Raw genomic sequence first — 12215 nt, 5'->3', positions numbered from 1 at the left:
AAATAATAAATATGTATATGAAGTAATAAATAATAATTACAATCTTCCCACATATATTACAAGTATTATGTCGTAAGATACATATTTCATGTAATGCATTTATTGCATTTAGTGCACTGAATTCAGTCTGCACACTTTGTATGCTTTGGGCATACATAAATTCCGCCTAAAAATGCCATATATCCCAAACAGGTGGGATATACAGTAAATCAAGTAAGATCGTGGTCGGCCTTACTCAAAGCTAATAAAAGATATCGTCCTAAATTTATCATGAATCTATAGAGGACACTTTTGTCCTTGAGTATCAAGGAAGATTCCAGTTGAAGATGACAGTTGTCATTGAACTTTCTTAAGAGAATCACATTAAGCGCCATGAGTACCAAATACGCATCACGCTTCGAAGTTGTGTTTCTCTGCACTCACTCAAAAATGTCACAAGCGGCTGCTAAATATATGAAAAAGTCGAAATCATTTGTACAGAAGTGGGTGCAGCGATATAATGTGGCAAAAAATGTCAATGATTTACCGGAACATGGCTTGATATGCAAAGTGGACAAAAAAGACGATAAAAAAATAGTGAATCTGTTTTCGCGGAATCCTGGCTTAACACTGAATCAAGGACAAATAAAATTGTAGCAGAAAGGTTTAGATATATCATACGAAATTATTCGAATCTATCTCAAGGCTAATAACATGAAATGGTGTAACACCATACTGGTCGACCACGCTCTTACTTGACTTACTGTACAAGACAACAAACTAAAAAAAAAAAAATACAAGAGCAAAGTACTTGTATTTTACTACACAACATACTATTCCACTAAACGTATGTATCACGAAATAACCACTAAGTCTTTTGCACGTCCTATAGTAATCATTTTGTAGATTATAATTCATGATGGTGCTACTTAACACAGTCACAAATCGATTCAACTCACAATAATTTCATTAATGTTAACAGTAAGAAACTGAAATCGTAACACTATACTAATATAACATAAAAGTATGTAAGAGAGAATAGTTGCGGGAAAATTATCCCAACTCCTTCTATTTTTTCTGACTTCTGCGGCGTAAACTCCAGCGGCGTATTTGCTGGAGTTACCCTATTAAAAGAATATTCACTATTTTTTTTCTAAACATTTCAATAAAATTGATTTATCCGTTTTACAATTGTGTACCATCTGAATAGCATGAAGCTAAAGATACAGGTATCAATGAGTATGATAAAACTTTTTCGAGATCGATTTTCTGTTCAATTGCCACAGGGAAAGAAACCGACCTAAAAGATCACGTTGCATGCAAACTTTTTATACTTTATTATGAATGATAATCTTTTTTTTTAAATGTGTCCATTTTTGTAAACGTTACAATTCTATTTCTTTTAATTGTTTTTTTCAAAAACAATTCATCCGCAGTCTTCAATGCATTCAGAAATGAATATTTCCCGCTGTTCATTACCAGTTTTTTCAATATTTAGTAAAAATTCAGTTATTGAAACGAATGCAGCTTGTCCATTTAAAATGTTGTACAGTAAATTCGGATCAAAAAGGTTTATATTTCGATTAATATCATCAATAAAATTTTGAAGCTGCGTTGAATCATTTTGTATTCTGTGTCTTGCTAGATCAGCCGTAATATTTTGATTTTTTGTTATAATAATCCAGTTTGTTCTAATACGTTTGAGATAATTATTGATCTGATGCTATGACTCTTACACCAACTTTGACGAGCTCCTATTGAATTAACGAAATGTCTTAGACTCCTTAGCTTATTTTGCATCTGCACTTATCATCTGTTCAAGAGTTTGGTCTATTGATTGCCTAGAGAAAAGTTTGTCAGTTCTTTTTATACCAAAGGATCCTTTTTCAAATAATTGTCTGAGACCTGGATGGCTTTCATCAACTTTTAATAAATTATTATGATATTTAGTTAACAAACATGCGTAATTAGGTTGATTAAGAACAAAAAATAAATTAGTGATTTTTGGCAAAATATATTTAAAAAGTTCAAGATCCGTAATTCGAATATTCAACAATAACAAGTAATAATTAATAAAGTTTATATCATATAAAGCTGAGGCGTTTTACCATGTTCACCGTTCATCGTTTGTCTATTGTATTCCTTTTTTACTTTTTAATTATATTTATGAGATGAGCGTGATCTACAACAGAAGATGCTGATCGATCTTTTTTACAATCTTTAAGATACTGTAATATCTGGACTAATTTCAATATTATTTTTATCTACAAAATTTTTAAAATGTAGAGTTGAAAGAGCCAAACTCATCATAGAATGAAGTCTTTTACATCTGTTGAAATGTTTGCCTGTTATAAAGCCATTCATAGAGAATCACTCTTGCTATTAATTAATATATTTTTTTTCAATCGTTATATTTGATAATTCGCAATTATCGATGAACTTGCCTATGAAGAAAGCCATCATAATGAAATGACCCAAGATGTATAAAAAGATTATTAAATCATGGATTTTTTGGAGTAAAAAATGTTCGTATATTTTCTTAAAAATTAACATAATGCGCTTATTTCGAGCTATAATTAAATTAACTTTAAATTAATATAATTAACAGACGTTTCGACTTACAAAGCCTTCTTCAGTGCTACAACGCAGAAATACAATCTTACATTAACGAATAAAGAATAACGGATACAAAATTTAAAAACCCTCAATGGTGAAGTGTCAAAGTATAAAAAAATATAAAAAAATATAAAAAAATATTTAAAAATATTAAAAAATTCGAAATAAGTATCAGTCAATAAGTATCCTGCCAGATGACAAAATGCTAGGAACATTTGGAACTTCAGTCAACAGTAGATTAATTATGTTCATCAATAAAATAGATTTGTCAAATTCGTGGATTTTTTGTTGATTGTATTTGAAGGACAATTTTGGCAATGGCCAGATCATAACTTGCATATATGGTTCGTTACATTCCTCTGCGATTTTTTGACTCTGAATCAGTTTCTAATACAACAGCAGTATTAGTCGGAGATAAATTAATTGTTGTTAAATACGATATCTTTTATTTACTTGAATTATCGAAAAATATCAAATTATTAAATCCTACCCACAAGGGTGTATTAGAAATTTTGAACGTATGAGAAAACATCCATATAAGATTTATTTTCTGCAGAGTTTGAATTTTTGGTATTAAATTTTTGGGTTGAAACAAAAGGCTTAGTATAAAATTAAGAAAAGATTTTTGTATAAGTATAGCTTGCGTGCCTTTCGATCACGCTTAATTTCAATACCGAGATAACATTTTGCTTCTAAATATATGTTGTTTCAAATTCTTTTTTCATTGCGTTGAGTAACTTCTTGATTGTTTGAGGAATTTTTCCGATGACTAGTCCGTTATCCACATACAAGGCCAAAAACAGAGCTTCTGAAGGTGCAACATAGATACATGCTGCATCGTATTTAGAGGTAAGCCGAATTTTTGCAGAAATATATGAAACTTTGCATTTCATTGTCTAGGTGCTTGTTTCAATCCGTATAAAATCTAGCTTGCAAACTGTACCACTTCCATCGTTAAAGCCTTTGGGTTGATCCATGAAGATGTCTTCCGTGAAATCATCATATAGAAATGTGATCTTGGTGTCAAACTGGTAAATTTCATAGTTGTTTGCACAAGCAATTGACATCATTATTCACATTGATTCGAACCATGTTACAGATGAAAACATTTCTTCATAATCGATATTTGCTTTCTGTGAATAGTCTTTCGCAATCAATCCTGTCTTGTAATGATCGATTCTTCTATATTGATATTTCCATGTCGATATTTCTCATTTTGTTCTTGTTGAGAGATTTTAATTCTTCATTTATAGTTTCCTTCCATTTTTCTGTGTCAGATGAGTTCAAAGTTTCGTTGAAGTTAAGTCGACAGGTTTCAACCATTAAAACATATGACTTAGCTTCATCCTTTTCCTCTTGAGTGTAACTGGTCTTCATTCGTGTTCTAGTTACTTGTAGGATCTTGTATCCAAGTGCGTTTTTCATATTTGCACTTGATCTTCAGTTAACTCTTATGTGCAGGCATTTTCAGTGGAATTTTTCATGTCCTCTTTATTCCAGTTTATCCTTGAATAATTTTGATGAATCTAATTCAGATTTCACACCAATTGTTATTACTGACTGTCGACAGGCTAGTTCAATTATTTCAACGTTTTGACGAATAATGATCCTTCGTGTTCCTTTTTCCCATAAACAATAAGCCTTCTGTTATAGTTCAAATCTGACTAGAACTATTGTAATTGTAGATTTTTGTGCAAATTTATGACGTTGTTGGCCTTCAATTAAAGTATATGCTTTACTTCCAAACGTAAGAAGCTAATGTTAGATTTTATGCCAAACCAAGCTTCCCAAGATGTACATCCGTTAAATCGGTCTAATGGCAGATAATTTTGAATGAGCGCTGCAATATTTGATGCTTCATCTCACAAACTCAATCGTAATTCTGCTGCTGCCAATATTGTTCGAGCCATTTCGACGATGCTTCTTTTTGACGTCTATCTTACCATTTTGTTCAGAGCAATATTCAATTGAAAATTCATGTTCGACATTGTATCTGCGCACTACTTGTTTAAACTTCTTTGATTTAAATTTCTTAACTTTATCTGATCTAAGTCTCTTCATCCGATGTCCAGCTGCAGATGCTATTGAGATTCACACATCTTGAATTGCTTCTATAGTCAACTTTTGATTTCAGTGGTTTTACGAATACCATTCCGCTATAATCATCAACAAAAACAGCCATCACCATTGATCTGTCTATACTTGAAATACTATAGGCCCACATATATCGAAATGAATAAGCTCACCCGATTTTTTAGCACGAATTGTTGATGGTGAAAATGTTTTACATTGTTTACCTAGTATGCATGCTTCAGAATGATCGGCCTGAGCTGTGTCGGCCAGATTACTGCAACGAATACCTATTACTGCATCCCCCTTAGCCATATCACGAATGGTTTTCATGTTTGCGTGACCAAGATGTGCCAAACTTTTAGTGACTTCTCTTCAGTTATTACAACATTTGCTCCGATTGTATTAGTGATCATTTTTATGTCCATTTGATACATGCGATCTGCAACTCATTTACCAATAGCTCTTATTTTGCCGTTGATTTTCATCAATAGTTTATTCTTTGTGAATTCTGCTTTTGCATCATGGCCCGTTACTGCTCCAATACTAAAAAGATTTCTTGTAATTTCAAGAATGTATAATACATCATGTAGCATATGTATTTCCAACGAGCTGTTTACCATTGACTTTGTTTTAATTGTATCTTGAGCGCGCGCTGGCAAGACCACCATTTCCAAACCTGATTATTATCTTTCCTCTTTCAAGTGATTCAAATGTTGCAAACCATTCTTTACGTGCTGTCATATGACTTCGCTGTCTGCCAGCCAAATATCATTTCAGTTTGTTGAAGTTAAACATTCAGTAGCTATAAATGCATTTCTTCGATAAAACTGCTATATTATTTTGACCCGTTACGAGTTTTTCCGCTACAATTACATTCTGCATGTTTATGATCATATTTGCCGCAGCTGTAACACCTGTTTTTAAACTTGTTCTGATTTTTATTATGATATTTCTTGAGATCATTATTGTTACTGTTATGTATGTGTTGATGGCTCTTACCTTTACTATATAAGGCGTTATCTTCAGCATCATCATGTTGTAATCCAACTATTCCTTTGTTGAGCAGTTTTTTCTTCATTAGTCGTGTAGCAAATGTTCCATTGTTTGCTATTGTTCCGGCACTGAGTCCCACATTGAAATTAAATTTCTAAATTACGATGGTAAACTATGCAAGACTTTCGTTACGAGTGTGATTTTTTGTTTATGACCGAGATTCCAGTTGTCGTGCCATGTCTTCGATTTTTGCTACATGCTGTGCAACGCTAGTATCTTTATCCATTTTGGACTTAAAAAATTTTTGTAGCAGTAAATGCTTTGATGTTGATTTTTCAATTCATATAATGAGTCGAATCCATGTTTCAGTGGAGATTTTTAAATTCATTACTTGCCGTACTTGAACCGATTCCAGCAACAAGCCAATGTAAAATTGCCTTTTTATCTAGTTTGTCCCATTCTTCCGCGTTCGTAGACATCGGCCTTTTCGTTGTACCGTCTCTCACATCCAGCAAACCATGATATTCCAGGAATCCCATCATTTGAAACTTCCACTGCGAAATCGTGCCCATTAAACTTACTGGCCATTAACTTGTCAATGTTTATCTCACTTTTTTCCGTGCCGAACGAAACACACAAGTTGATTTGCACATAAGTATGATATTGCTGACACGAATCACAATTTATACTATTTACTATCCGAGCACACTGGACCCATAACCTGTTGAATGTTTTTGGGTTGAAACAAAAGGCTTAGTGTAAAATAAAGAAAAGATTTTTGCTTTAAAATAAGGGGCTTCTACCAGGTCATTACAATAAATGAGCTTTAAAAGATGTAAACATTAATCCTTTATTATTCTTTTTCTATTATTTCACGTTTCGACATATTTCATACTATGCGTTACTAACTCAACCATATTATATTGAATCAAATTCTAAAACGTATTGAGAGTACAAATTAGTTCAATCCGTTTTTTTGTGTTCAAAATTTCAAAACAAATGAATGAACAGATTAATTAAAGTATTGTCCATCGCTGGGTATTACTTTTTCCCATCTCTTAGACAATTTTCGAATTTCATCTCGAAAAAATGACTCGTCTTTGGAAGCGATCTAATTTTGGAACCAATTTTCGATTTCTGCGAAAGAAGTGAATCGGTGACTTGCCAAATTCTTCGGAACAACCAGTAATCAGAAGGAGCAATGTCCAAAGAATACGGCGGGTGCGATAAAACATCTCATTTGAGCGTTTCCAAATATTTTTTTACGACTTTTGTGACATGAGGCCGAGCGTTGTCATGAAGAAAAATAACTTTATCATGTTTTTCGTATTCCGGCCGTTTTTCTCGCAATGCACGGCTCAAACGAATCAATTGTAGCCGATACCAATCGCCCGTAATGGAATCGCCAAGTTTCAGTAGTTCATAGTAAACAACACCCTTTTGGTCCCACCAGATACAGAGCATGATCTTTGAATCATGAATGTTCGGCTTTGGTGTTGATGTTGAGGTCGATGGCAACGATTGACCGGGCTTAGCGTAGTATTTTTTCTTCTTAGGGTTGTCATAGAATATCCACTTTTCATCTCCAGTCCGATGCAAAAAACCTTTTCTTTGTTGTCTTTAAATCAGCTGTTCGCAAGTGAAAAATCGTCTTTCAACGTCTTTCGGTTTCAGTTCATAAGGCACCCAATTTCCTTGTTTTTGAATTATTCCCATGGTTCTCAATCGTGCAGAAACGGCTTGTTGAGTTACTCTCAATGATTCTGCAAGTTCCTCTTGTTTGACTCTGATCTTCTTCGAGTAATGCCTCTAATTCTTTGTCTTCGAATTTTTTTGACTGTCCAGAGCGAGGCTTGTCTTCAACGCTGAAATCTCCATCCTTGAAACGTCGAAACCATTCCCTACATGATTTATCAGTTAGAGCAGTGTCACCATAAACTTCGACAAGCATTCGATGGGCTTCAGCTGCACTTTTCTTCCAATTAAAGCAGAAAATTAGAACAAAATCAGCTGTCACTATGAACCATTCACAACAGCCGGAGCCATCTTTTGGAAAACAGACCGAACTAATTTGTACTCCCAATATATAAATGTATATGGTTTGAATCTATATTTTATATACGTTAGAATTTCAGTATAACATGGTTGAGTTAGTAACGCATTGTATGATTGTGGATGAATTGATCCGATTAATATATTTTGTATATCGTCATCGAAATTATTTTATAAGTTTTTAATATGTTCATATGATTATTTTTAAAGGTTTTTATTTTATTTCTAAACATGGTTGAAGAGGACTAAATACGTTTGAAACGTTCCGTGAAATGATAGAAAAAAAATAATAAAGGATTAATATTTACATCTTTTAAAGCTCGTTTATTGTAATGACCTGGTAGAAGCCTTACTTTGTTTGAAATTTATACGAACGGTTTATCTAATATATTTTTATTGTAATTAATGATTTTTGCTTTATTCTGTCCGAGTGGTATAAGTACGTTCCCTTCCGAACACGATGAATAAAAAAAAACGTAAAGTTAAGAAGGGAAAGTCTAGTAGAAGGCGCGTGCTCATCGTAGCAGAAAAACTAAAGAACTAACTGATCCATGAACAGTATACTCGTATATACATGCCTAATAAAGCAGAAACTATAAACAGAACGTATATTCTAACAGTTTGTAAATTACTAATTTCAAAGCTATCTTCAGCAGGCAGTGGCTATAAAACTTCCAATAGTCTAGGCTTTTTCGAGTATTAGTCTAAATCTGAAGTATAATAATTGCATTGAAAGTTTGTCTTTTTCTTTTTCTACCAAGCAAAAAATTTTTCATGTGTTAACATATATATATATACATACATCAACATATATAATTGTATATGAAATATGCGTCACTTTAAGTCATTTTGCTCATTAAGTATATTATTGTGAAAATTGTAAAAAAAGAGGACTTTTCTAAATATTTTGGGACACCCTGTATATATATATATATATATATTAGTGTTGGAATTAATTCGTAGCGTTTTTTAATGAAAGAATGTTATTTATTTCACATGAGCATTAAAAAATACATTAATGAAAGTACTTCCCATCTCTTGTAAAACGCTACGAATTAATTCCAACACCTAATATATATATATATATAAAACAAAAAGTATATACAAAAACATGTAACATATACATATATGTGAAAAATTTTTTTACCAAGTATTTTCTTCTGTTATTCTTTAACATTGTCTTATTCTTCAATAATATTTTCACGTTGAGCAGCATTAATTTCAACATTCTGAAATATAATATCAACAATGTCATGCAAGATGTCTTTGCCGGTAAGTGTATTAACAAATCTATTGAAATTGTTGAAATTGTTATCCTGTATACAGATTTTAAGATTGTACATCTTCTGAACATAGAATTTGAGCAGTAACAGCAAAAATCATTTCAATTTCTAACTTTTCTACAGTATAGTATAACTACAGCAATGGCTCCATATCTATTTATGATGTTCACAATATTTTTATTACTGGTTAAGTTTTTCAAAAGTAAATCGAGTGTAACATGTTTGGAAGTTTTGATAATGACCATTAGAAATAGCATAAATGACATCTTGTGCAAAAAAATTCGTCAATCGTTTATTATTCTTCTCCTTATCGTATTTTTACACCACTTAATAGTGTCGAATAAAAATCATTAAGGCTATCCGGTATCAAATTCTCTATCGAGTAAATGTTTTACTTTAATGTCATCAGACATTTTCTGCGGTTGAACATTGAATATATCATTTCTTAAAAGTAACACTGCTTCGTGAAGTACTAACATTGAAGTATTAACATTGAATAAAGTAAAGAACGCCGAATGGTTACGAATATATTTTTAATCAATTTTTTTGTTCCAAATGTGATTGCACGCCGATAATTGTCGGACTTCCAACACAATCATTATGAAACATTTTAATAACTCCCTCTAAATAAAAAAAAACGATTTATTTATACACGGTCGTTCTTATAATGTTTATACACGCGATCTAAATAATGCGTTCTCTCTATACATATCGATTATTGCAAGGAATATTTCCTCAGTGGTTGAGTTGACTAAGACACTCTTCCTGGCAAGTTGAAAGGTCCCAGGTTCGAACTCTGACTGAAGTAATATTTTTCACAATAAGTTTCTTTTCGTTTTTTTAGGGATTTTATTTAGAGGGGGTCATTAAAACATTTCATAATGATTGTGTTGAAAGTCCGATAATTATCGGCGCGCAATCATTTGGAATAAAAAAAATGATTAAAAATATATTCGTAACATCTAACTCTCTCTCTCTTTCTCTCTCTCTCTCTCTCTCTCTCTCTCTCACACACACTTTGATTGTTCTTTACTTTATTCGATTTATTCATACACATCGTTCTTCTTATAATGTATATTAATATTGTTTAGTCTTTCGACATCACTTTCAGTAAGATAAACTCCGCTGAATAGCATTACAACTTTCTGGTTTTTTAATAAATTAATTTTAATTTTTTTATCAAACGCTTCCAATAATTTTTTTTCAAATAATGGTTTGATGCAGAGAAATTAGGAGAAATATTCAGTGTTCAATATTCATCGTCATATTCTGTCAGATATATTCGTCAGATGATTAATATACTACGTAAATAGTAAAGCAAGGCGGGTTCTAACCCATGGGGCTAGAGGGGAGCGCGGGGCGCGAGGGATACTCGTAACGCGGGAAAGGCGGGGGGGGGGGAATCCCCCGGCGCTATTGATGTTACGTAAACATACGATTCCAGTCCCTTATTTTTGTCGTTACCCGCCGCTTTCTCTTCAAAAATGCATCGGTAATAAAGGCTTGCATGTTAGAGAAAGATAGAGTGCGCGACAGAACGTGCTATGAGTGAAGAAAGGATGGAAGAATCAATAGAGTACAAGTTTCTTTTTTTTTCACAGTTTTTTCAATACAGTTTTTCCTGGCGCGTCGAGGCAAAGGATGGGAAGTAAAAGAAAATACATATGTAATAATGCGAACAAAAATTTTTTATTCACATCTTATTACACTGGTTTTCGTACTTATTAAAAACTAAAGCTAATAGTTCGCAATCGACGAGCTGCTGTTCATTGAAGATATCGTTATCACGTATAATGTTCTCAGATGCGATGTTGGAGAATCGCGTATACTTGGTATCTATCGTATCGACGAGTCGAGTTAATCGTTCAAACGTTACATCGATACATTCGTTAAAGTCAAATATACGGCGTAGCGTCGTTTCGGTCATCGTAATGCGTATGGAGAATCAAGATGCACGAGCGTAGCATCGTTCAGCATGCAAACGCTGACGGTTAGCGATCCAACGCTTATAAAATTATCCTTGTATTCGTTTCGAAACATCTTATAAATATTCCCTTACTGCTCGTAGAGGCTCTCCCACGTTTCGAGAGACAGCGATAGTTCGTGTCCGCGATGATCTCCAAGGACGACCTCCACGTAACTCGGTGGCCAACATTGATTTTAATTTCCAAAAATTTGTAGCCCGTATTCGTCAGATCGTAACGTCTGCTCAGTAAACGCACCGCACGATGCTCCGTACTACATAATCTATATATATAATGTTAAAAAACATTTCTTTTGTGTATACATAGGCTGCTGGAAAAGTTTCTGCAATCTAATACTTCCAATGGCGCTAACGTTCTGTTACTATCATATCCGTAAAATGAGAAGTTTTTAACCTATAAATCAGTTGACAGTTTGTACTCAAGCCAACTAGTTTCATTTGCATAGTATTTTAAAAGAAGTTATTTTGTGAGAAAATGGAAATTTCGCGTGAAAATTTTCGGGCAATAATTTTTTACGATTACAAATGTAATCTATCTCCGAAACAATGCATCGATCGACTTCATTTGGCTTTTGAGGATGAAGCATCCAATAAAACTGTTTATAATTGGTTTGCCGAATTCCAGCGTGAACGTACCTTTCTTTGCGACGAATTCCGTGAAGATCATCCATCCACGTCTGTTATTGTCACTAATGTTAATGCTGTGCATGAAATGATTGATGAGCGAGACCATATGACATATCGCGAGATTCAGGCATCCTATTGACATGAAAGCAATACATACGATTTTGCATGATCACTTGAGCATACGGAAACTTTGCAGTCGTTGGATGCCACACAATTTGATCGAAGCTCAAAAACAGGCTCGTATTTAATGGAGCAAAGAAATGCTCAAGAAATTCAATCGAGATCGGTCAAATTTGGTCTAGAACATCGGTACTGGGGACGAAACATGGATCTATTCGTATGAGCCCGAAAATAAACAACAATCCACTGTTTGGGTATTTCAAAATGAACCGAAACCAACAAAAGTTGTTCGTTCACGCAATGCTGCTAAGCAAATGATTGCTTGTTTCTTCAGTTATACCGGACATGTGGCAACCGTGGCTTTAGAGGATCGAAGGATTGTAAATACTGATTGGTATACAACAATTTGTTTGCCAGAATTCATAAATGAATTGCACAGAACAAACCGAAATCGTCATCATCGTTCATCAACGCCAGCTGTCATACAG

The 12215-nt window shown here is 33.4% G+C and overlaps 1 protein-coding gene and 1 pseudogene across 2 annotated transcripts in view; one reads left to right on the top strand and one right to left on the bottom strand.

The window, feature by feature from the left end:
* Slip1 (SLo interacting protein 1) overlaps positions 1-12215 on the top strand; it is a 285185-nt gene that overhangs the window by 243398 nt on the left and 29572 nt on the right. The window lies entirely within an intron of this gene.
* Positions 253-2343, bottom strand: LOC147907871 (uncharacterized; annotated as a pseudogene).

Source organism: Acromyrmex echinatior, chromosome 12, assembly GCF_024713525.1.
Source record: "Acromyrmex echinatior isolate Ae372 chromosome 12, ASM2471352v2, whole genome shotgun sequence".
Lineage (NCBI taxonomy): Eukaryota > Metazoa > Arthropoda > Insecta > Hymenoptera > Formicidae > Acromyrmex > Acromyrmex echinatior.
Note: the sequence above shows the minus strand (reverse complement) of the source record. Positions and strands in the feature narration are given on the sequence as shown.